At 38.2% G+C, this 22,345-nt stretch overlaps 1 pseudogene; it reads right to left on the bottom strand.

Moving 5' to 3' along the window:
* Positions 1–21,892, bottom strand: LOC143672983 (bifunctional phosphoribosylaminoimidazole carboxylase/phosphoribosylaminoimidazole succinocarboxamide synthetase-like; annotated as a pseudogene).
* Positions 21,893–22,345: the final 453 nt, after the last annotated feature.

Here is a 22,345-nt window from a genome sequence, read left to right as displayed (position 1 = left end):
TTAAAAATTGCAATCTTTGGTTTTCCTGTCAACGTGCTTCGAGGAAATCTATGTGTTTAATATGCTTGCTTGCATTTTAACCCATTCCAAATGATTGTTTAATCCAAATATCTGATCATCAAATTGAGCTGAACCTTCTGGAGAAAGTATGATTAAACAGCCAAGATCACTGGGTAGTCAGAGAAGACTATGCCTTCTGTGCCCCCAAGTCTGGTGTGAGGGGAGGGCAGTTGATGACTGAATATGCAGAGTAACAGGGCATCACTGGTCCTAAACCATTGCTTCTGCCTGCTAATGCAACACATACAGCAGGAATACCATCCCCTTCATACTCAGCTTTAGTCCTTAGCATTTCAACTGGTCCTTTATGGGCAAAGGTTACCCAAAAGTTCACATAGACTGCCAAAACTTCCACATACCTTCTTGATTTTTTTACAGTGACCGAGATCAAAAATTGAGTCCATCAATACTACAACACTGCACTGACTTTCTAATTTCAGAAACAATTCTACTCTCTCTGCAACTCACTCAAATTTTTTCTTTACCATGTGGAGTCTTTCAGATGTTACTTCTTTGAGGTCACAATATGAGTGTTTGTCTGTCTTTCTGTTGGATTCAATCTCTTGACAGCCAGAGTCTCCAGAAATCATCATCAATAACATCAGTAAGTACAATTTCTTTGGTGGTTATATCACCAAACTCAATCTTCATATCAACCAGTGTACAGTTCTGAGGCACCCGAACTTTTCCAATATTTCAAAAATTGCCTGTGTAACATGACTCATGATATTAACTTCAGCTTGGCCTATAACAAGTCCAGCAAATCAAAATTTTGCAGTAATTAGCTGATCCTCAGAACACTGAGGATCATTATTGGTATCATCCTTGAAAAATATCTACACTTTAGGTAGATCCTTCCTTAATGCCAGGTTTCTTTTGAGAAGAGAAACAGTTGCTATTCCTCTAGAAACCCATTCAATTGGAATCAATTCACATTGGGGTGCAATGAAAAATGTCTCCCCACACTTTCTAGTGAAAGCGATTTTGATACCTATTTCCTGTAACAGCTGAAAAATACAGCTGGGAATTTTATTTGAGAGGGCAGATTTTCCTTCCAGGTGATTCTTTTAGCTGTACTTCCTGTCATTACCTGGTCCTTAGACTGCAGGAGGACTTATCCCAGACCAGCTAATAATTCATAGACTTCCCTTGTTTTACGCTCATAGAGCTTTTTACCAATGTTCAGTACTTCAGCCTTTGCAGTTATCCTAAGTGGGCTGTAGGCAGTGACTTCACTAGGAACAGAGGCAAGAATTTTGAACACTAGAGCAGTAGTCAAACCTGGAGGGTATCTGTAGAGCAAGGTGCCATTCAACTTCAAGAGAAACAGCTGCCCAAGAGGCTCCCCATCATGCAGGGCCAGCAACACACCCTGCCTCTGGACTGCCCCATTATTTTTTCTTTTTATTTCTTTTTCTGGAGTGATGCAAATGTTCTAAGAGATGATCATTGTTATGAATATACAACTATGGGATGATATTGTGAGTTATTGATTATATACCAAAAATGGAATGTTCATGATTGTATGTAGTTATGCTTTATCAACAAACATATTTTTAAAAAATTTATTCAGTAAATTTTATTTTCTGTTTGATTTAGAATGATTTTGCTTTTTTCTGGGCATGTGTGCTGTTCCTGGAAAAGGCGAATAGTGGCACAGGCTCGCAGCCCCACCCTACCCCACAGAAGCTCACTGACTCAGTTAAAAATATTTTTGAATGCTGTAAATGATATTCACAATGTGTGCCAGTGTAACCAGTGTCCATTACCAAAATATTTCCTTCATTCCAAATATGAGCCCTATACATTTTTTGTTTTGTTTTGCTCTTTAACTTTTTATTTTGAATTGTGCATAAACTTAGAGGATACTTACAAAAATAATAAAAGTCTGACACAGAGAACTTGACAATAACCCTATCCCCCAGATACCCAGATTCACCAATTCTAACTTTTTCACAATTTCCCTACAGCATATTCATCTATCTATTCATCCATTTTCTGAACACTTGAATCTAGACCATTTACATTATACTCCTTGAACACTTAATACTGCCATGTGTATTTCCTAAGAAGAAGGATATTCACATTGGTGAATATATAAGGTGGTTATATAACCACCTTAATTGCAACTATCAAGTTCAAGAAATTTAACATTGTTATATTTCTAATAGTCTATATTCAGTTTTATCTTATGTCCCAACAATGTCTCTTTAGCCTTTTTCTCCTCCCTTACTAGATCCCATCAAGGATGATGTATTGCATTTAATTATCAATGATTTCTTATTTGTGTTTTTTTAATTGTGGAACACATATACAACATAAATTTTACCATATCAATCACTAAAAAGAATACCACGCAATGGATTACTCCATTTGCTTTGTTGTGGTACCCTCATCACCTTCCATTGCTAAAACTTTCCCATCTCTTCAAATTGAATCCTTACACCCATTATGCAGTAACTTCCCGTTCCCTCTATTCCCTCCTCCTGACAGCCTGTACTTTAATTTCTGTCCCTATGAGCTTGCATATTTACTGATATTTTCTTTTTAGTTACAATGGGGTTTAACTTTAACATCTTAAATCTGTAACAACCTTGCTTGCTTTGATACCAACTTAAGTGATATATACAAACTATTTTCCTAGAATCTTCTTTGTCCCCACCTTTATGTAGCTCTTATCACAAATTATATGTTTATATTTTGAATCAATACCCCCTGCTTTAGCAATACATTTTATGCACTTGCCTTTTAGATCATGTAGGAAGTAAAAAGTGGAGTTACAAAACAAGAAAAATATATTAGTATTGACATATATATTTACCCAAATCAGTTAAAATATCCTAACTATGCTCAAAGAGCTAAAGGAATTCAGGAAAAATATAAATAAACACAAAGAGAATGTCAGTGTAGAGATGTAAATTATGATAAAGAACTAGGGTCAAAGGTCACAGTAACAGAGTTAAAAATTAATTTTAGGAGTTCAACAGAAGATTAAAGCTGGCAGAAGCATGAATCAGTGAAAGTGAAGATAATAAAATTGAAATAGTTCAGTCTGAGGAAGAAATTACATCAACTGCTGCAACATAACTCTATTTGGGTTTATACTCTTTGGATTCTGTTGAGCATCTCGGATGTGTAACTTCATGCTTTTCATTACATTTAGGTAGTTTTCAGCCATTAGTGTGGAAACATCTGTTCCAACCCAATGTTTTCAATTCTTTGGAAACCATTACTATTTGGATTGCTTGGTCTAGTGGTAGTTATATGTTTAGCTTTCTGAGGAACTACCAATCTATCTTCCACCATGGCTACATCATTTTGCTTTACCATCAGTAATGAATGACTGTTCCTATTTCTCTGTATCCTCTCTATCTCTTTTTATTTTCCCTTTTTTAATGGTAGCCATTCTAATGGATGAAAGTGGTATATAATTTGTTTTTGATTAGCATTTCCCTGATGGCTACTAATGTTGACCTTCATATAGTTTTTGATCATTTGTATATCCTCTTTGGAGAGATAGCTATTCAAGTATTTTGCCCATATTTAATTGGGTTATTTATCTTTTTGTTGTTAAGTTGAAGCAACAGTACTGGCATTTATAGTTACCCTGGTCATTAGCATAATCTCAGAACCTTATTTCTTCATTTGGCTTTCATCTATTGTCTACCGTCCTTTCCTTTCAACCTTAATAAATCCATGTTTGACAAGACACAGCTCCCATTTATGGCACTGGGTGTTCTCTCCATAAGGCTGGATTATTCTTGGAGAAACCCTATCTGTTTACTTTCACTTCCTGTGTTCAAATTATTTTATCAGGAATATTTATACAGCCACTATTTACAAATGCTGAAACATTTTTATTTGGTGCAGCTGATAGGCAGTCCCTGACTGATACTGCTAAATATTTTATAGGCAGACTTCAGCCTCACTTCTTGGATGTGTGTGACCCATATTGTTCAAAAATCAACTGCAATGATAGTTACTTATAGAGATCCCCCCTCACAAGGTTGGCAATGACTAACCAGTTGTGGCTTATTTTTCCATGAAAACAACCCTCATCCATGATGTATGTGGCTGATCAAGCAAACCATAGTCCATGTACCAGAATGCAACCCACCAATTCTTCCCAAGGATGGGCATAAAACATATGGTTCCTATTGGCCCTAAGATGCCCATAGCTAAGTCCCAGTACCTATCTAAAAATGTCACTTCTCCTTACCCTAATCTTCTGCCAATCATATTATAACCCATCAGCTATGCTAACTCTTCCTTGCCCCACATTACACAATATATATAATGTTGTACAACCTTCCCAGGAGTGGGCTGAAGTCTATTCTTCACAGCCCCTCTGCTGAGACACTTCTCAATAAACTTCCCACCTCCAATCATCAGTCTCTACATCTCAGTTCACACTGGTTTTCCAAACAGTTACATTACAAACTAATGTCAAAAGAATGTAGAAAAAGGTAAAGAAGGTAGATTGTTCTTCTACTTAGGCCCCTCTTCATTCTCCAGCTGCTTCAAGCTGTCAGTTGCAATTGATCAACATATTAAAGCTGCAAAGTTAGAATTGAAGAGAACAAGAACTGCCCTACAAATGGATGAGTTCAAACGCTGCAAGCATGTTTTAAGATAGTTTGGATTTCTTACATCTGATGTCACATAGGTGAAAGGATGAGTATCTTCTGAGATATGCAGTACTGATGGGAAACTTCTAAAGTCATAATATTTAATGGCTTTCTCCATTACTTTCTTCAGAATAGGCAATAGCATTACTAAACTCCTTTGTGTTTCAAGTGAATTCTAGGCAGATGCCCAAATTAACAAAGCAATTAGAAGGACCACTTTCTCAATGCAGAATGTGCTAAATGATTGCAAAAGTTTCAGCAGAGGCCAAATTGGAAATTGACAAGGAAACTTAACTAAGCGTATTCAAACCTCACTTAAGGGAGGAAGTATGTACTTGGACAACTGGAACTACATTTGCTTATATCTTCAAAATGAAATATCTTTGAAGGGAGCGTAATTCATTGTATGAGGAAACTGGAATAATTGTTTTGGCAGATATGTCAAACAGAAGAAACCATTGGAAACATAAATCTGGAGAATAAAATTTGCAGAAGGTATCACCAAAATTGGGACTGTGTTTGCTCAAGTCTGTACGTATAGAGTCAATTTAAGGAATAAGTGGTTTCAAATTGTGCCTGCCTATCTTCTTAAAGTTGACTGGAAATGCTTACAAATATAGATTTTGTTCTCCTATCACAAGACATTTATCCTCAAACATTTTAATGCATATTATATTTAAATCAAACATCATTCTATTGAGCAAATTACATATATGTTAGTGCATAAGACTTACATTTTTAAAATAAAAATGAACAGCAATGTACTGTTTTATTGAAAGGCTTTAAAACTTTTTAACAACCTTAGAATGATTAGATAACCACTGTGTTAAATGTAAATTTATATGCAGGTAAATATTTATACAAGAGGTACAGCTGCAGCAGTCCCTTGAAGGCTTGTACACTAGGAAAATGATGCATCTTTTTGTATTGCAGTGTCATTGCTTTCCTTTAGAAGGCAGGCCAGCTTCATCTGGGAACCTTGACACTATTTCAAGTTGGTAAGTGCTGCAATGATGATTCTGCATTTTTTACTATTGCATTCAGAATTGTATTAGAGTCCTCCACTTTTCTTTCTTTTAAAAAAGAATCTTCTCACTTGAAGAAATCTGATACACACACAGCCTATATAAAACAGATTCTACTTAGAATGAGGGAAAATAATTTAACACAATTTATGTAATTTAAAAAATCATATGCAAAGTTGGAAGCATTTTGTGAAAATAAATATATACACAAAACAGTTTATACATTAGGTTTATAGATTAGGAGAATATAAACTTGGTGGCTAAAGGAGATTCTTCCAAATTGAGAGTTGCTTTGTTATATCTTAGGTAAACAACTTCCTTTTACCAGAACTTAAAAGTTATTCTCCACATAAATTGTTTATTTTCCAATTCATACCCAAAAGAAAGCTGCTGACATATTTCTAGCCAGAACCTGTTTCAATATAAACATACAAAGAATTTTTATAACTTTTGTAAAGAATAACCTAGTTTTCTAAATTTACTAATTAAAAAAATTTAACAAATGAACTAAAACATTAACATATATATCAGTAATTCACAATGTCATCACTTAGTTGCATACTCATCATTTCTTAGAACATTTGCATCAACTCAGAAAAAGAAACAAAAATAGAAAAAGAAATAAAATGAAAACAGAATAAAAGATTATACATACCATACCCCTTACCTCTCACTTTCATTAGCATTTCAAACTAAATTTATTTTAACATTTGTTCCCCCTATTATTTATTTTTATTCCATATGTTCTACTTGTCTGTTGACAAGGTAGATAAAAGGGGCATCAGACACAAGGTTTTCACAGTCGCATTGTGAAAGCTATATCATTATACAATCATCATCAAGAAACATGGCTACTGGAACACAGCTCTGCATTTTCAGGAAGTTCTCTCCAGCCTCTCCATTACATCTTGAATAACAAGGTAATATCTACTTAATGTATAAGAATAACCTCCAGGATAGCCTCTCAACTCTGTTTGGAATCTCTCAGCCATTGACAGTTTGTCTCATTTCACTCTTCCCCCTTTTGGTTGAGAAGTTTTCCTCTATCCCTTGATGCTGAGTCTCAGCTCATTCTAGGATTTCTGTCCCATGTTGCCAGGAAGGTTCACACCCCTGGGAGTCATATCCCATGTAGACAGGGAGAGGGTGGTTAGTTTGCTTGTTGTGTTGGCTGGAGAGAGTGGCCACATCTGAGCAACAAAAGAGGCTCTGTTAGGGGTGACTCTTAGGCCTAAATTTTAAGTAGACTTGACCTATCCTTTGTGGGGTTAAGTTTCATGTGAACGAACCCCAAGACTGAGGGCTCAACCTATAGCTTTGATTGTCCACACTGCTTGTGATAAGATCAAGAATTCAACTTGGGGAAGTTGAATTTCTCCTCATTCTCACCATTCCCCAAAGAGGATTTTGCAAATACTTTTCTACTCACTGACCGAATCACTCTGGGATTCATTGGGGCATCACTCTGGACAAACCAACAAAATCTCATGTCTTACCTGAGATTCCAAGTACTTATGGCATTCAATCAAACCGTCTACATAAATTGTATTAGGAAATGCACTAGTCAAACATAAATTTTGTACCAAATAAATATTTTTTGCTTTAGTCTCACACATAAGGTGAAATTTTAAAATATTAATTACCATCTATTTTCAGCACTCTACAGTAATGACATTCCTTTGTTCTTCTTCATGCAAAAATATTTTTTAAATTTGTACATTTAGTCACTATTATTATATACTCTAGGCATTCCTAGAGTATACCATCTCAATATTTAACATCTATCTTTCTTTCTGATTTCATTTATGCCCCCAGCCCTCTTCCCTCTATCATTCTCACATGCAGCTTCATTCAGTGTTTTAACATAATTGTATTATAGTTAGGTAGTATTGAGCTGTCCGTTTCTCAGTTTTTATATTCAGTCCTGTTGCACAATCTATATCTCTTCAGCTCCAATTACCCAATATCTTAACCTATTTCTATATCCTGGTGGTCTCTGTTACCAATGAAATATTCCAAGTTTATTCACTAATGTCAGTTCATATCAGTGAGACCATACAGTATTTGTCCTTTTATTTTTGACTAACCCCACTCAGCATAATGTCCTCAAGGTCCATCCATGTTGTTACAGATTTCATAACTTTATCCTGTCTTAAATCTGCATAATAAGAACAACCTAGTTTTATCTACTGTTTATTCTGATACCATAAAACATGACTTTCAATTGTTGTGACTGCTGTATTTAGTGTTAAACAGAGAAGTGAGTCTCTTCAATGAGTAGGTGAGCTTTATTTCAAGTGTGTATGTAAGGATCTGGAGGAAATTTTTTCCAAGACCAGTTCAAAGGGGAAAAAAGGGAGCTTGGGCTTTAGAGCTTAAGGAGACAAATAAATGGCAACGGTCCAGAGGAAAGCAGAAAATAAGGAAGAAAAAGAAAATAGTCACAGGATTCATTAAAATTGAGTAAAGGTCACCTGCTTCATTCATGTTTCATCAACATATACTGTTATAGGTAGTTCTATCTTGCTGAATATGGCATCTCAGCTCTTTTGCCCTTCAAGTCAGGAAGGTGCTGATTTATTAGTCCATATGGTGTTTCTAGTGTTGTTTCATCCTGATTTAGAATATTTCCTTATTCCTTCTAGTAACACTCAGAAAGTCTGATTAATGTCACTAGGAAGGGAGAAAACTTTTGTTATTAGATTAACAGCAAGCCATTATAGAAAGAGCTTTAAATCAAAGCTGTTTGAAGAGATTTTAATAAACATTTTCTAGCTACCAAAGGCTATATCAAGCATTTTCCAGCTAAAGCATTATATTGAGTATTCTAATTTGCTAGCTGCTGGAATGCAATATACCAGAAACAGAATGGCTTTTTAAAAAGAGAATTTAATAAATTGCTAGTTTACAGTTTTAAGGTTGAGAAAATGTCCCAGTTAAAACAAATCTATAGAAATATCCAATCTAAGACATCCAGGTAAAGATACCTTGTTTCAAGTAGACCAATGAAGTTCAGGGTTTCTCTCTCAAGTGAGAAGGTACATGATGAACACAGTCAGGGTTCATCTCTCAGCTGGAAGGGCACAGGGCAAACACAGCATCATCTATTAGCTTCTTCTGCTGGGTTCCTGTTTCATGAAGCTCCCCAGGAGGCATTTCCCTTCTTCATCTCCAAAGGTTGCTGGCTGGTGGGCTCTCTGCTACATGGTGCTGCAGCATTCTCTGCTCACTCTGAATCTCATTCTCCAAAATGTTTCCTCTTTTATAGGACTCCAATAAACAAATCAAAACCCACCCAAATGGGTGGAGACATGTTATAACCTAATCCAGTTTAACAACCACTCTTGACTAAATTACATTATCCAGGGAGATGATCCAATCAGTTTCAAACATGCAATTTTGGACAGGTATTATTCTACCTTTATGAAATGGGATTTTGGTAAAAGCATGGATTTTCTAGGGGGCATACTTCCTTTCAAACCAGCACATTCCACCCTCTGGCCCCTAAAAAAGACATGTTTTCCCATATACAAAATACATTCATTCCATAACAATATCAGAAATCATTAAACCATTTCAGTATAAAAAGTAAGAAACAGTACCAACTCCTGTCAAAGTTAGTTAAGGCATGATCTGTTCTAAGGCAAAATTATCTATGTTTGCTCTGGACCTTTGAAAACTTACAACAAGTTATTTGCTGCCAACATGCAAAGGAGGAACAGTCATGGGGTACATGTATGCATTTCCATAGGGAGGAAAGAACACAGGGGTCACTGGACCCAAGGAGTTTTGAAAGCCCATAGGGCAAAGTCCATTATATTTCAAAGTCTGAGAATCATTTATGCTCTGGGCTTTAGAAAATGGCATTCCTACCCTTTCCAAGGGCCTAAGCAGAAGCCTGCCTTTCTTCAAATGCAACCTTGGGGGATTTTGGGGAGACCACCTTTTTTTAAGCTCCACCCTCTCCAAGAATTGGGGCTGCACCCAGACTCTCTGCAATTTCTGGGGCACACACTCAGCCCCCATGTGGTGGCAGCCAGGCTCACCCCAAACTCTAAGGAATGTGATTCATCCTCTCCAAGGCCTAAGGTGGCATGACTCTTCCATTGCAATGAAGTGGAAGGCCCATCCTCTTCCTTTGGGGCAAACTCACCCTCTCCATGAGCTTGGGTGGGTCCACTCTCCTGGCCTGAACTTCTTGACTTCAGACCTTAGCCTCCATGGTTTTGCCTCTGAAGTTATTTTTCATCCAATGTGTCCCTTCTCTGAATGTCCCAGTCCAGACTGGAAGTAGCTCTGTTTATGCAGTGACCACAGCACTCTTGTTGGCTTTTTATGCAGTAACCTTGGATCATGCCCATCAGACATAAGGAGTTTCCACAAATCACTCCTGGATGACTCTATGTCCGATCTTGACATTCTCTGAAATGGCTGACTGGTTTCACATTTGGTTAAATCCTCATACAGGGCAGTACTCTTTGGGGTCTCCCTTCCTGGAAGCCCAGAATTTTCCAGGATATCAGTTTCTGGTTTCTTTGTACCCAAGAGTTCAGTTTTCAGTTCATCTCTTTCCTGTTGCATTTTACTATAAGCTGCAAGGAGAAACCTGGCTGCACTTTTGACATTTAATTTGGAGATCTCCACTGTTAAATATCCAAGTTCATGGCTTTTAAAATATGCCTTCCAGCCAAAGGCACTAGTTAACTTTGCCAGATTATCTGCCATTTTAAAACAAGGATTGCCTTCCTTCCAGTCTGTAATGACACATGTTTCATTTCTGTCTAAGACTTTATAAGAAGTGTCTTTAGAGTCTACATTTCTACCAACAGTCTCTTCAAAGCATTCTAGGCCTTCTTTATCAAGCTTCTCACAACTGTTCCAGAATCTTCCCCTTATCCATTTAAAAAGCCATTCCAACATGTTTGGTATTTGCAAACTGCAGGAGCAGCACCCCACTCCTGGTACCAAGATCTGTGTTAGTTTGCTGGCTACCGAATGTGATATATCAGAACCAAAATGGCTGTATTAGTTAGGATTCTCTAGAGAAACAGAATGAACAGGGAACACTTACAAATATAAAATTTATAAAAGTGTCTCACGTGACTGTGGGAATGCAGAGTCCAAAATCCACAGGGCAGGCTGTGAAGCCAATGACTCTGATGGAGGGTCTGGACAAACTCCACAGGAGAGGCTCCCCAGCCAAAGCAGAAATGGACTCTGTCTCTTCTGAATCCTCCTTAAAAGGCTTCTGGTGATTAGATTAAGCATCACTCATTGCAGAAGACACTCCCCTTTAGTTGATTACAAATGGAATCAGCTGTGGATGCAGCTGATGTGACCATGAACTAATTCTATAAAATGTCCTCATTGCCACAGACAGGACAGCACTTGCCCAACCAGACAAACAGGTACCACAACTTGGCCGAGTTGACACATGTCCCTGAACATGACATTGAGCATCCCTCCAATTATCCAGCTATCAATCCTAAATGACTTTTAATAACATTGGGATTCTTACCCACTAGTAATCACTGAACTACACACTCCATGTGTAGTTTTCTCACTGGAAATTTTTTCTAATTTATCAAAATATGCATCAACATTAAGATGCACACTGCTTCCCTGTATACTTACAACTAATCTTACAACCAGAACTCCTTCGATAAGTCCAGTCAACACATCACCCTAATGGTGTTTGTAAACAGAAACTCACTAAAGGACTATATCAATTGAAAGGCAAACTCAGCAAACCCACCAGAAATGAGGTTGGAACAAAATAATTCAGGCCAAGGCTTTATTTCAGGAAGAAACAGAGCCAACCAGGCAGTATTTCAAAAGAGAGAGAGAAATAGTTCTCCCGAGGTGGCAGGGAATAGGGTCTTATGGCTTAAGGTTAGGGAGTTGGGGGACAAGGGTTAGACAGGTAATAGGCTAGTTTTCAGAAAGAGGGAGCTAAGTTAAGATTTGGCTGCTTTCCATTGCTAAAGTTTAAAATTTAAGAACTGCCTTAAGCATGCATGGTTTTAAATACCAAAGGGCAGATATTGAGTAAGGGAGCTTACCACAAGAATTGTATCTGCTGGAGAGTGGAGGCTGTGTAATGGGAGGTTATTGCAAGAGGCCAGCTGATGGAGTATGAAGGAGACACTGGGCTGGCATGGTGTTCTAGTTTGCTAGCTGCCAGAATGCAATATACCAGAAATGAAAAGGCTTTTAAAAAGGAGATTTTAATTAGGTGCTAGTTTATAGTTCTAATGCTGAGAAAATGTCCGAATTAGAACACATCTATAGAAATGTCCAATCTAAGGCATCCAGTGAAAGATACCTCAGTTCAAGAAGGCCGATGAAGTTCAGGGTTTCTCTTCAAGTCAGAATGCACATGATGAACATGGTCAGGGTTTCTCTCTCATCTGGAAAGGCATGTGGCAAACACAGAATCATCTCCTAGCTTTCTCTCATAGCTGCCTGTCCCACGAAGCTCCCTGAGAGGCATTTTCCTTCTTATCTCCAAAGGTTGCTGGCTGGCAGTCTCTCTGATTCTTGTTGCTACATTGTTTTGCTCTCTCAGAATCTCCTGCTTTCTCCAAAATTTTTCCTTTTTTTATATTCCAGTAAAGTAATCAAGACCCACCTAGAATGGGTGGGAACATGTCTCCACCTAATCTATCTTAACAAGCGCTCTTTAGTGAGTCACATCTCCAGGAAGATAATCTAATTAAAGCTTCAAACAAACATTACTGAATAGGGGTTAGAAGAAATGGCTGCCTTTACAAAATGGGATTAGCATTAAAACATGGCTTTTCTAAGGTACTGTCATCCTTTCAAACAGACACACATGGGTTTGGGTAAGAGAGACTTTCTGAAATATTTGCTAAGGGTAGGTTACATCCTGGGGGGATGGGGACACATTCTGGACGTTTTGGTAAATGATTTCTGTAACTGATTCCAGCTGAAATAAGGTATAGTTGTCCTAAGGGGAAATTTGGGGGGTGTCCAGAGATGTCATGGGACAGGAGAAAAAGTTGTTTCTGCTCCTTCTCATGTTGGGAGTCATCATTCATGTATCCTTCAATTTTTACTGGATGACTTAGTATATGAACTAGGAGAGGAGCTGTAAGAGACAAGGGCCAAAGAGAAGAACCAATAATAACTACAGTAATGATTTTATAAGGGACAGAAGAAATGATTTTAGCAGTGAAGTGAAATAGGAGGAAAATAAAGATAGCCATGATTGGCTACCATAACTAGCATCACAGGATTTTAAAATAATTTTTGTTTTCTTTCAAAATTTTAGGTTTTCCTCTACTTGTTCAGTTTTGTTATTGTAAAAACAGAAGGTGCCATTTATGATTGTACAGGTGCCTCTTGTAACAGTGGTGAGAATATCTTATGCTCTCCTGTTTTGTATAACTGAAGCTAGGCTGTTGATTACTTGTTGATTATTAATAGCTCACATGGTTGCATTCCTGGATAGTTGTAATGAGAGAAAAATACCTAAAATTGATTGTTCTCTCTTTTGTTGCTCAGATGTGGCCTCTTTCTCTCAGCCAACATGACAAGCAAACTCACTGTCCTTCCCCTCTCTACATGGAATGTGACTTACAGGGGTGTGGACCTTCTGGCAATATGGGACAGAAATCCTAGAATGAGCTGGGACTCAGCATGAAGGAATTGAGAAAATCTTTGTGACCAAAAAGGGGAAGAGTGAAATGAGACAAAATAAAGTGTCAATGGTTGAGAGATTCCAAAGAGAATTGAGAGGTTGTCCTGGAGGTTATGCTTATGCATTATATAGATATCACCTTTTTATTTAAGGTGTAATGGAGAGACTGGAGGAAACTGCCTGAAAATGTAGAGCTATGTTCCAGTAGCCATGCTTCTTGAAGATGATTCTATAATGATATAGCTTTCACAGTGTGACTATATGATTGTGAAAAGCTTGTGTCTGATGCTTTTTTTATCTACCTTATTGATAGATGAGTAAAACATATGGATTAAAAATAAATAAATAATAGGGGAAACAAATGTTAAAATAAGTTTAGTAGATTGAAATACTAATGATCAATGAAAGGGAGGGGTAAGTGGAATGATATGTATGAAATATTTTTTCTTTTTCTGGATTGATGCAAATGTTCTGAGAGGTGATCATGGTGATGAATATACAACTATTTGATCATGTTGTGAGTTATTGTTTATATACCAAGAATGGAATGTTCATATGGTAAGAATGTTAATGTTTGTATGTTGTTATGTTTAAAAATTTTTTTTAATCGATCGTTCTTATAGTGGAGTTTCAACAAACCCAAACAGACTGGTAGATTGTGTATCCAATGCCAGGTTTTTCTAGAATAGGATTATCATAAGCAGGAAACCCAAATTCTGGATATTCTAAGAACTACTCTTTTTTCCCTTTTTGAGGTTGGTGTGAGGTTTTGAGAAAGAAACTTAGATCAGGTATTTGCCCAGAATAGGCCATTTCTTGGGGTTTTAAGATAGTGGCATTAGAATGATGGATACTATAGTACAGTTTCCAGCCCATACCCAAGGATGTTATTAAATACATGAGAAATACAAATGAATAATGTGAGCATCAGGGCTGTTGAAGATCCAGAGGGGATAAAGTATAAATTTGGATGGGTAAAAAAGTTGAATACTTGAGTTCTTCCATATATTACATTTATGTATAGAGGAGAGTAATAAGTACCAGAGCTGTTAAAGGTAAGCTTTGTTTGACAGAGCAGATTGCAAAAAAGAAAAGTGAAAAGTTTTATTGGGTCTTGATTTAATTAAATTATAAACTTGTCCTGACTGGTTCCCAGACTAAACAACTCAGTTATTTTATAAGAGCTATTAAAGTATAGAGTGTTTTCACTGTAGTTTTTATTAATTATGTGCATAAGGATGATTTTGTTAATGTCTGGATCATCCCAAATAATGGTTGGGTTGAGATATTTTTTGGTATTTGTTGCTTTGAGTGCCACTATAAGGTGATTGTATTAAAGAATAGTGTATGATTGCAGAAAGTAGGTGGTAAGTGCCCTAATTCACCTGCATACGGTTGTAAAGACTGTATTTAAAGCATGGGGAGGGTTTGTCCATTAAGACTGTAAATATGTCAATTGAGTCTGAATTTTCTACACATTGAGAGATTTCTATTGTGTTTATAGTTTGATGAAGAATAGATATATCACTGTTTTCTGTGAGATTTGAGGGGAGTTTTTTTTAACCCTTTGGACACCAAAGCTAGTATATTATGGATGGACTCATAAAGAGAGTTCCAGGACTTAAAGGAAAGGCAAGCAGGGATACGGTGTCATTATAGGTGGATTCAGGTCATATATAACAATTATAATGATTGACTGTGGTTGCTGTTGTCTGGATGGTTTCTGTAAGAAGATGGTGAGAAGTTGTTTGGACATTTAATGTGAAACAGAGCAAGATAGTAAGAAGAGCTGGTGAGGATAGTAAAGAAGTTAGTGCCATGCTTTAAGTAGAAGTAGAGAAGTAGAATAGGGATCAAATTTGCTGCCACTGGAAGTCTTGAAAGGTGCTTTGAAGGAATTTTTCTAGCAGGAATATTAGGAATTGTTGTTTTAACGGCTCTGGAAGGTGAGGAAGTAGAGAAGTGATTTCAGTGAGGAAAAGGTAGAATGAAGTCTAGATAAAATGTCACAACCTCGGAGTGGGGAGAGACAGATAAGGATTATAGGGAATGGATGGGAGAATCTGTGATCTATTGAGCATATGATTGGTTCAGTAATTAAAGGGGAAGAAAGGAGAATGTTGTCAACCACATGATAGAGATCGAGGAGTGGGGGAAAAGGTTCAAAATGTTCAAAGAGAACCAAATATGTGGCCTCTGTATCAATTACAAATGAGATTGGCTTATATCCCACCTTGATAATGATCCTTGGTTCACACTTACTGATGGAGATGTGAGGCTGTTTCAAACCAGGGACTCATCAGTGTTATATTGTCAATCCGAGGAGGCATGGAAAGGAAGATCCTGGCTCTGAGTCCATAGGGTGTGCTGGAAGAACTCTCCTGAAAACAGGGTTTTCATTATGGCTTGACTTCCAATGATGCTTATGATGACACACCAGACACAGTCCCATTGGGGGGCTAGGATCTCTCTCTAGACAGTCCAATTTCCAGTGACCATCATAATATACCAGGCAAGGTCTCAGTGAGGTTTTAGGATAGTAGAAGAGGGGTTAGGTTCTAAGATTTAAACTTGGGGGCAGCAGCTAGGAGGGAGACTTTGGACTGATGTCATTTGTGTTTTTCTAATTTGGCTTTCTCCTTTGTATTATTAAATATCTTAAAGGCTGCTTTAATTAAGTCTTTTTGAGGGGTTTGAAGGCCAACCTCTAGTTTTTCCAACTTTTGCCTGATATTGGGATAACATTTTGTGATGAAGTGAGTGGGTAGGTACAGTCTGCTAGTGTCTGATTCAGGGTTTAAAGTAGTGTATTTGAGGAAAGACTCCATCAATCTATTCATGAATACATCTGGATTTTCATCAGGTTTTAGTTGTCATAATTAACTGCCTTAAGGGCAGCCTTTTTAATGCCTTCTATTATAAAGGTTAAAAAGTGGGTTATGCCATGTTTTTTGAAGATGATTGTATAATATAGCTTTCACAGTGTGACTGTGTGATTGTGAAAACCATGTGTCTGATGTTTCTTTTATCTACCTTATCAACAGATGAGTAAAAAATATGTATTAAAAATAAATAAATGATAGGGGATCCAATGTTAAAATAAATTTAGTAGATTTAAATGCTGGTGATCAATGAAAAGGAGGGGTAAGGGGCTTGGTATGCATGAATTTTTTCTGTTTTCTTTTTATTCCTTTTTCTGAATTGATGCAAATGTTCTAAGAAATGATCATGATAATGAATATACAACTATGTGATAAAAAGAATGTTAATTTGTATGTTGATTGATTTTATTAATAATTTTTTTAAAAAGTGGGCTATGTGGGTAAGATCAGGGGAGTAAGGTTGTTAATTGGAAAGTGGAGACATGTTGGCCCGATAGGTGAGGTAGTAGGAACAGATGAGGTGTTAGAATTCTTTAATGCATATGGCAGGGCTTTCAGAATATTACCCTAGTTGATTTTCTATTTTACTTAAATCAGAGTGAAAAAGGAACATATACTTTAACTATTCCTTCAGCTCCTGCTACTTCCTGCAGGGTAAAAGCAGAGCCAGCATCCATGCCTAGCTAAGAAGCAGGGGATTGGGATCTGCCTTTGGGTTGACACATGGGGGTGGTGATGAGAAAGGGGGAGGGTATAATCCTCATGAGTGGGCATGAGGAGGGGGGAAAGGTGGGGTGGGAATCAGAGTTGAAGATGGGGAAGAGGAAGTGGGGGTGGGGGAGAGTCCAGACATTATAGTGGAGATATGTAGGGAGGAGGTACAGGAGAACCACAATCTGATGGATCAAAGTTGAAATTTTCAGGGGATTTTGGGGAGGGGAGAGAGGAAGAGAAAGGTTTTGATGTAACTGAAGAATTTAAGAGGGACAGGAGTGACAAAGAGAGGGACAGTTACACAGGTAAAAGAAATCTCGAATGTAAGAAATTTCAGACCACCTACGGCTGTGTCAGATGAATTTTTCTATGTTGTGGAGCATTAGAAAGTTGAAAAGTGCCATTTTTGGCCCTTAACTTTCATTATCCAGTTTGTATCATGGCCACACAGTGGTTGAATAGAAAAATGAGCATTTGGGTCTGATGTTTCCCTCTGGGTACAGAGTTTTAAGGTTAAGGAGGGGATACCTTAAAGGTGTGAGGTTTTTATGAAGGGGTGCAAAATGAGTTACTCATTTTAGGTGGTGTGAGTGAGATAAGGGATTTCAAGGTGGACGATGCTTAGACCTGGATGTCTCCAAAGCCAGGGGGTTTTCCCATGAGAATATAGGTGTCCTGCCTGCTGTGGCCCTTGGGGATGTTGAGGATGGCTTTTTTCCCACAAGGATGTGGGCATCCTGTCTACCATGGCCTTCAGGGCTGTAAGGACCTGGACAATGGAAAAAGTAGACTGAGAGAGAGAAAGAACAGGATCCCCCGGAGGAAGAATTCTTAACTCACCCCACTGTGATTTGTTTCTGGTGTTGGATGGGTGGTGGGCAGCAGCAGGTGTTGGATGAGTGGTCGGCAGCAGCAGGTGTTGGATGGGTGGTCGGCAGCAGCAGAGTGGAGCTGTATGGGGTGCAGAGCACAAGGATGTGGTAGGTTGAGCAGGAAATGGTTTGCTAAAGAGAGACAAAAGGTGAAAGGAAAAGAAGGCTTGAATAAATGGAACTTCACCCCATATTTCCAGTACCTAGTATGAAATTGAAAACATTTTGCAGTATTTTTAAATTAAAGGTTGCATTCTCTGTCTAATTTATATCATGGCCAGGCAGTATTATGATAGAATATGAGAAGCTTAGGTTGAATTTGGTCTCAGTAACCTGAGGTTTTGTGTTGTTTAAGTAAGCACCTTGGGGGGTGGCTGTTGAGGGAAGGGAGTGCCCCATACCCATGTCACCAGCATAGGAGAAGGTTTCCTTAGAGTTGGGCATTTCCCAACTTAAAAGGAACCAGAGAAAGGTTTCCTCAAGAGCTGGGCATCCCCAAACTCAAAAGGCAGTGGACAGATCAGAGTGTTTCCTCAGAGAGAAGCCAGTGTCCTAGGTTCAATCTGGAGACTAGGCATACTCTCATCCAGAGGGATTGCCAGAGTTGCCTCAGAGCCAGGTGTTGGGCTTTTCAGAGACTGATAAAACCGATGAGTAGGATAGGAAATATATAGTGACAAGTGCAGGTGTGGTAGACTTACAGTTTTGGGTCCAGCAGGCTGGGGTGGGTGAAGTTCCAGTTCATTTACAGGTGGCACAGCTGTTATCAGAGGTGAAGCTTGTAGGCTGTGTCCAGAAGGTAACTTTGGAACTTTAGTTCTGACTGACCCTCCAGGATCAGGAGTAAACCCAGGATGAACTGCTGCTGCCCATTGCTCCCCATGTTGCAAGGCTGGAGGGCTGGGGTTGCCTCATATGAGTCCTGGGTTTCAGCATCAGATAAAAGGCAAAAATCAGCAACTCACTGGGACCAGTGTAGGGACAAAAAAATGTAGGCAAAGGCTGTGTTTCAGGGAGAAACAGAGCTGCCTGGGCAGTATTTCAAGCGGGAGAGAAATGCCTGCCCCGAGGTGGCAGGGGATAGAATTTTTAAGACTTAGGGTTAGGGCATTGGAGGCATAGTTTAGGCAGGTCTCTGTGGGCTAGCTTTCAGAAATAGGGGGCTAAGTAGTGACTTGACAGCTTTCCTTTGGTAAAGTTTAAAATGTAAATACTGCCTTAGATATGCAGGGTTGTAAATGCCAGAGGGCTGATTATGTAAGGGGAGTTAAGGCAAAAATGCATCTGCTGGAGAGTGGAGGCTGACTAATGGGAGGTTACTGCAAGAGGGCAGCTGATGGAGGGTGAAGGAGATGATGGGCTGGCATGGGTTATTGTGAGAGAGGCTTTCTAAAATATTTGCCAAGGGCAGGCTGTCCTCCAGGCCTAACATTTACCCTTTCTTATATTTTCTGAATATTCTAGAATAAGCATGTAGCACTGTCCTCATCATAAAAATTATTAGAAATACATGAACAAAATGGTCCTAAGTTTTCAAAGTTTGATAAAAATTCAAAACTTCTGGAAGGAGGAGTTTAAATAATAAATAGAACTTTTTTGTGGTGGTGTTTTTGGTGGGCCTGGGTGTTCAAACATCACCAAGCAGAACCTACTTCTGACCCCCATCCTGGAGGGGGGGAGCAGCTGGTTCAAACATCACCAACACCCCTAGAATTAGAATTCTAGGCCCCCAGTGCCCCCAGCACTGTGAGCCCTTCATTTGAGCTACTTTGCAATCACATCATTCCTAAAAAAGCAGAAACATTTTAAAAGCTGGAGACTAGGCATTTTCTGCATCCTTAGTGAAAGCATTGTTTGGCTTTTATAAAGTCACTTACCTCTGAGGGTGCCATCTCAAAACTTTCTTAAAACACAATGCACAACCTTAAGTAACTGAACATACTGGAAGGAAAGCTTTAAACAAGATAATCCATTTTATTAGATTAAAACATTCCTTGAGCTCAGCTTTGTGTCTCAGAACAACATTGTAAAATACAATTAAATTTCTCCTCTAAAGTGAAATGCTGATGATCAGTGAGGGGGAAGGGTGGGGGATATGGTATGTATGAATTTTTTTCTGTTTTCTTTTTACTTCTTTTTTTGAATAGATGCTAATGTTCCAAGAAATGATTATGATGATGAATATGCAACCATGTGATATTGTGAATTACTGATTATATATATAGAAAGGGATGATCAAAAGTTACAAATGTTTGCATTTGGTGTTTTTTGGTATTCAAAAAAAAGTTAGTGTGTATATATATATATATATATAAAATAAAAAAGTTAATATATAGATCAATGGAAAAAATTTCTCCACTAAAATTTCACTTAGCAATATTTTAAAAAGTAAAACAAGAAAAATATAGAATCCCCATGATGTTTTGAGCTGTTAACACAATCGTTTTTAAAACATTGCCACATTACCCATTTTTTCTAATTTTTGACTATTTAAACAAACTATTTTAAACATAACAGCACATTCTCTGTTTTTTTACACCTGAATACATAAAAAGTTTTTAAAAAATATTTTGCAACTGAAATATGGTAGAAATGGGAAACTACAGCAATTTTCATGTCTTTTCCATAAAATGCACATTTATGAAAATTTCATACATATTCACATTTGATCTAATCATCCAACAATAGGCAAATTCACCTGCTCACAGGTTTTACAGTCTGTATATACAAATAGCCTTATACGTAGATGTTTGCATGTATTTGCATATGGTGGTGGAGGCAGGTCTATTAGAACTGGCTGAGAAACAGCCAATGGTGTTGCAGATGTCCTCACGGCTCCAGGGCCTTCTAGCCCCATGCCCAACATGAAGCTCCAGACAGGGCAACCAAGAAACAAAAAAGAGTAAAATAAGGGCGGGCCTCAGTGGCTCATCAGGCAGAGGTTTCACCTGCCCTGCCAGAGACCCTGGCGATTCCCTGTGCCTGTCCATGCAAAAAAAGAAGTAAATGGGAGCAAAACAGGATCCAGGGCCTGGCGGACAGCATGCACCTTCTTTCCTTTCCCTGCTCTGGGAGCTGCGCAGGAGTGGAGCAGATCAGCCCCGGGATACGCTGACCGAGCACTCCTGAGTGCCAGTCCCTGACTGAGGGCTGGAGCTCTGCTCTGCTGCGCCTTGGTCCCCCAGCCATGACCCTTCTGTTTGCAGACACGTGGACTGCTGGCTTCCTGGGCTCTTTCCAATTCCCTCTGCTTGTCTTCCCGCCCACTGTGGTCCCAGTATGTGTTGGTGAGAGCCTCCCATATGCTCACCTTCTTGGAAATAAGATTTTTAACACATGAAACATTTTTCAAATTAAATACAACAGATTCTATAAACAAATCACAAATTTAGAGATCTGGTGGAACTACCCAATTAATGTATTAATAATGCTCATTTTCTGGTAACAACTAAAAAGAGTAAAATAACATTTAAAAAGGTAAAACCGAATATATGCCAGAAAATTTGATGCAAAAAGATAATGATTTGGATGGTTATCTTCTGAAGACCATATGTGAATAAATTAGCAATGAATATGTTCATTACAGTGGAAAGTAGGGAATGCTTCACTTTTGGTAGCATGACCATTTTCATGAAATTCACTTATTCTCCTACTAAAGAGGAATATATCTAGTAACTTGATATGAAATTCAGTGAAATCGATGTTAATGTTTTGTTTTTGTCTATGTAACTTATTTGATACTTATCTACTAGTGGAATATGTAATCAGTTTTGGAGCAAATATTGCAATAGCTCAAAAAGCCAAATTAGTGCTCATATAGCTGAAAATATAGTGAGCTTTTCACACCTCTCACTTCAGCTATGAGGGTGTGATACAGGACTGAACATTGAAAAAGATGGGGTATTAGGAAATTTGGCTGTTTCTTCAGTTTATTCTTTTATGACCTTGGAGAAGCACTTACCATCTTCAGTTCCACACAAATTGATGCAAGCTGAAGAACTGAAATACTTTTGTTTTTGGTAAAGTCATTAGCTGTTGAAAAACCCATTAACTTTCTGAAGTAACTCAGGGCCTCATTGAGAGCTAAACACCTGTTTTCCAATCTCTCTATAAGCCTTCCTTCTTTCAAAATTTGACAGTATCTCCCTTTTCACTTTATTATTCTTTGACTTCAGCCATGTACAGTTGTCCAGCAACAATCTGATCATTGCTCAATCAATAATGGTCTCTGGGTAGATCTTGCTCATGATGGTTACATTCCATCAATGTTGCAACACGATTCCATTTCAGCAGCCATTGCATAAATGGATCATTATTGGGAAAACAAGAACAATAACCAAGTAGGGTCCCATCCTAGGCCTGTTGGAGCTGTGTGCATTGAAGGGAAATCTGGGAGACAGGTCCTATCAGATGCCTAGTTCTCCTTCTGCCCATTTCACTCTGGGGACAGTGCACACTGAAATCAAGTAAATCCAAGCTAATCATTCTTTGGGAGAGGGAC

This window comes from Tamandua tetradactyla (assembly GCF_023851605.1).
Source record: "Tamandua tetradactyla isolate mTamTet1 chromosome 22 unlocalized genomic scaffold, mTamTet1.pri SUPER_22_unloc_3, whole genome shotgun sequence".
Lineage (NCBI taxonomy): Eukaryota > Metazoa > Chordata > Mammalia > Pilosa > Myrmecophagidae > Tamandua > Tamandua tetradactyla.
Note: the sequence above shows the minus strand (reverse complement) of the source record. Positions and strands in the feature narration are given on the sequence as shown.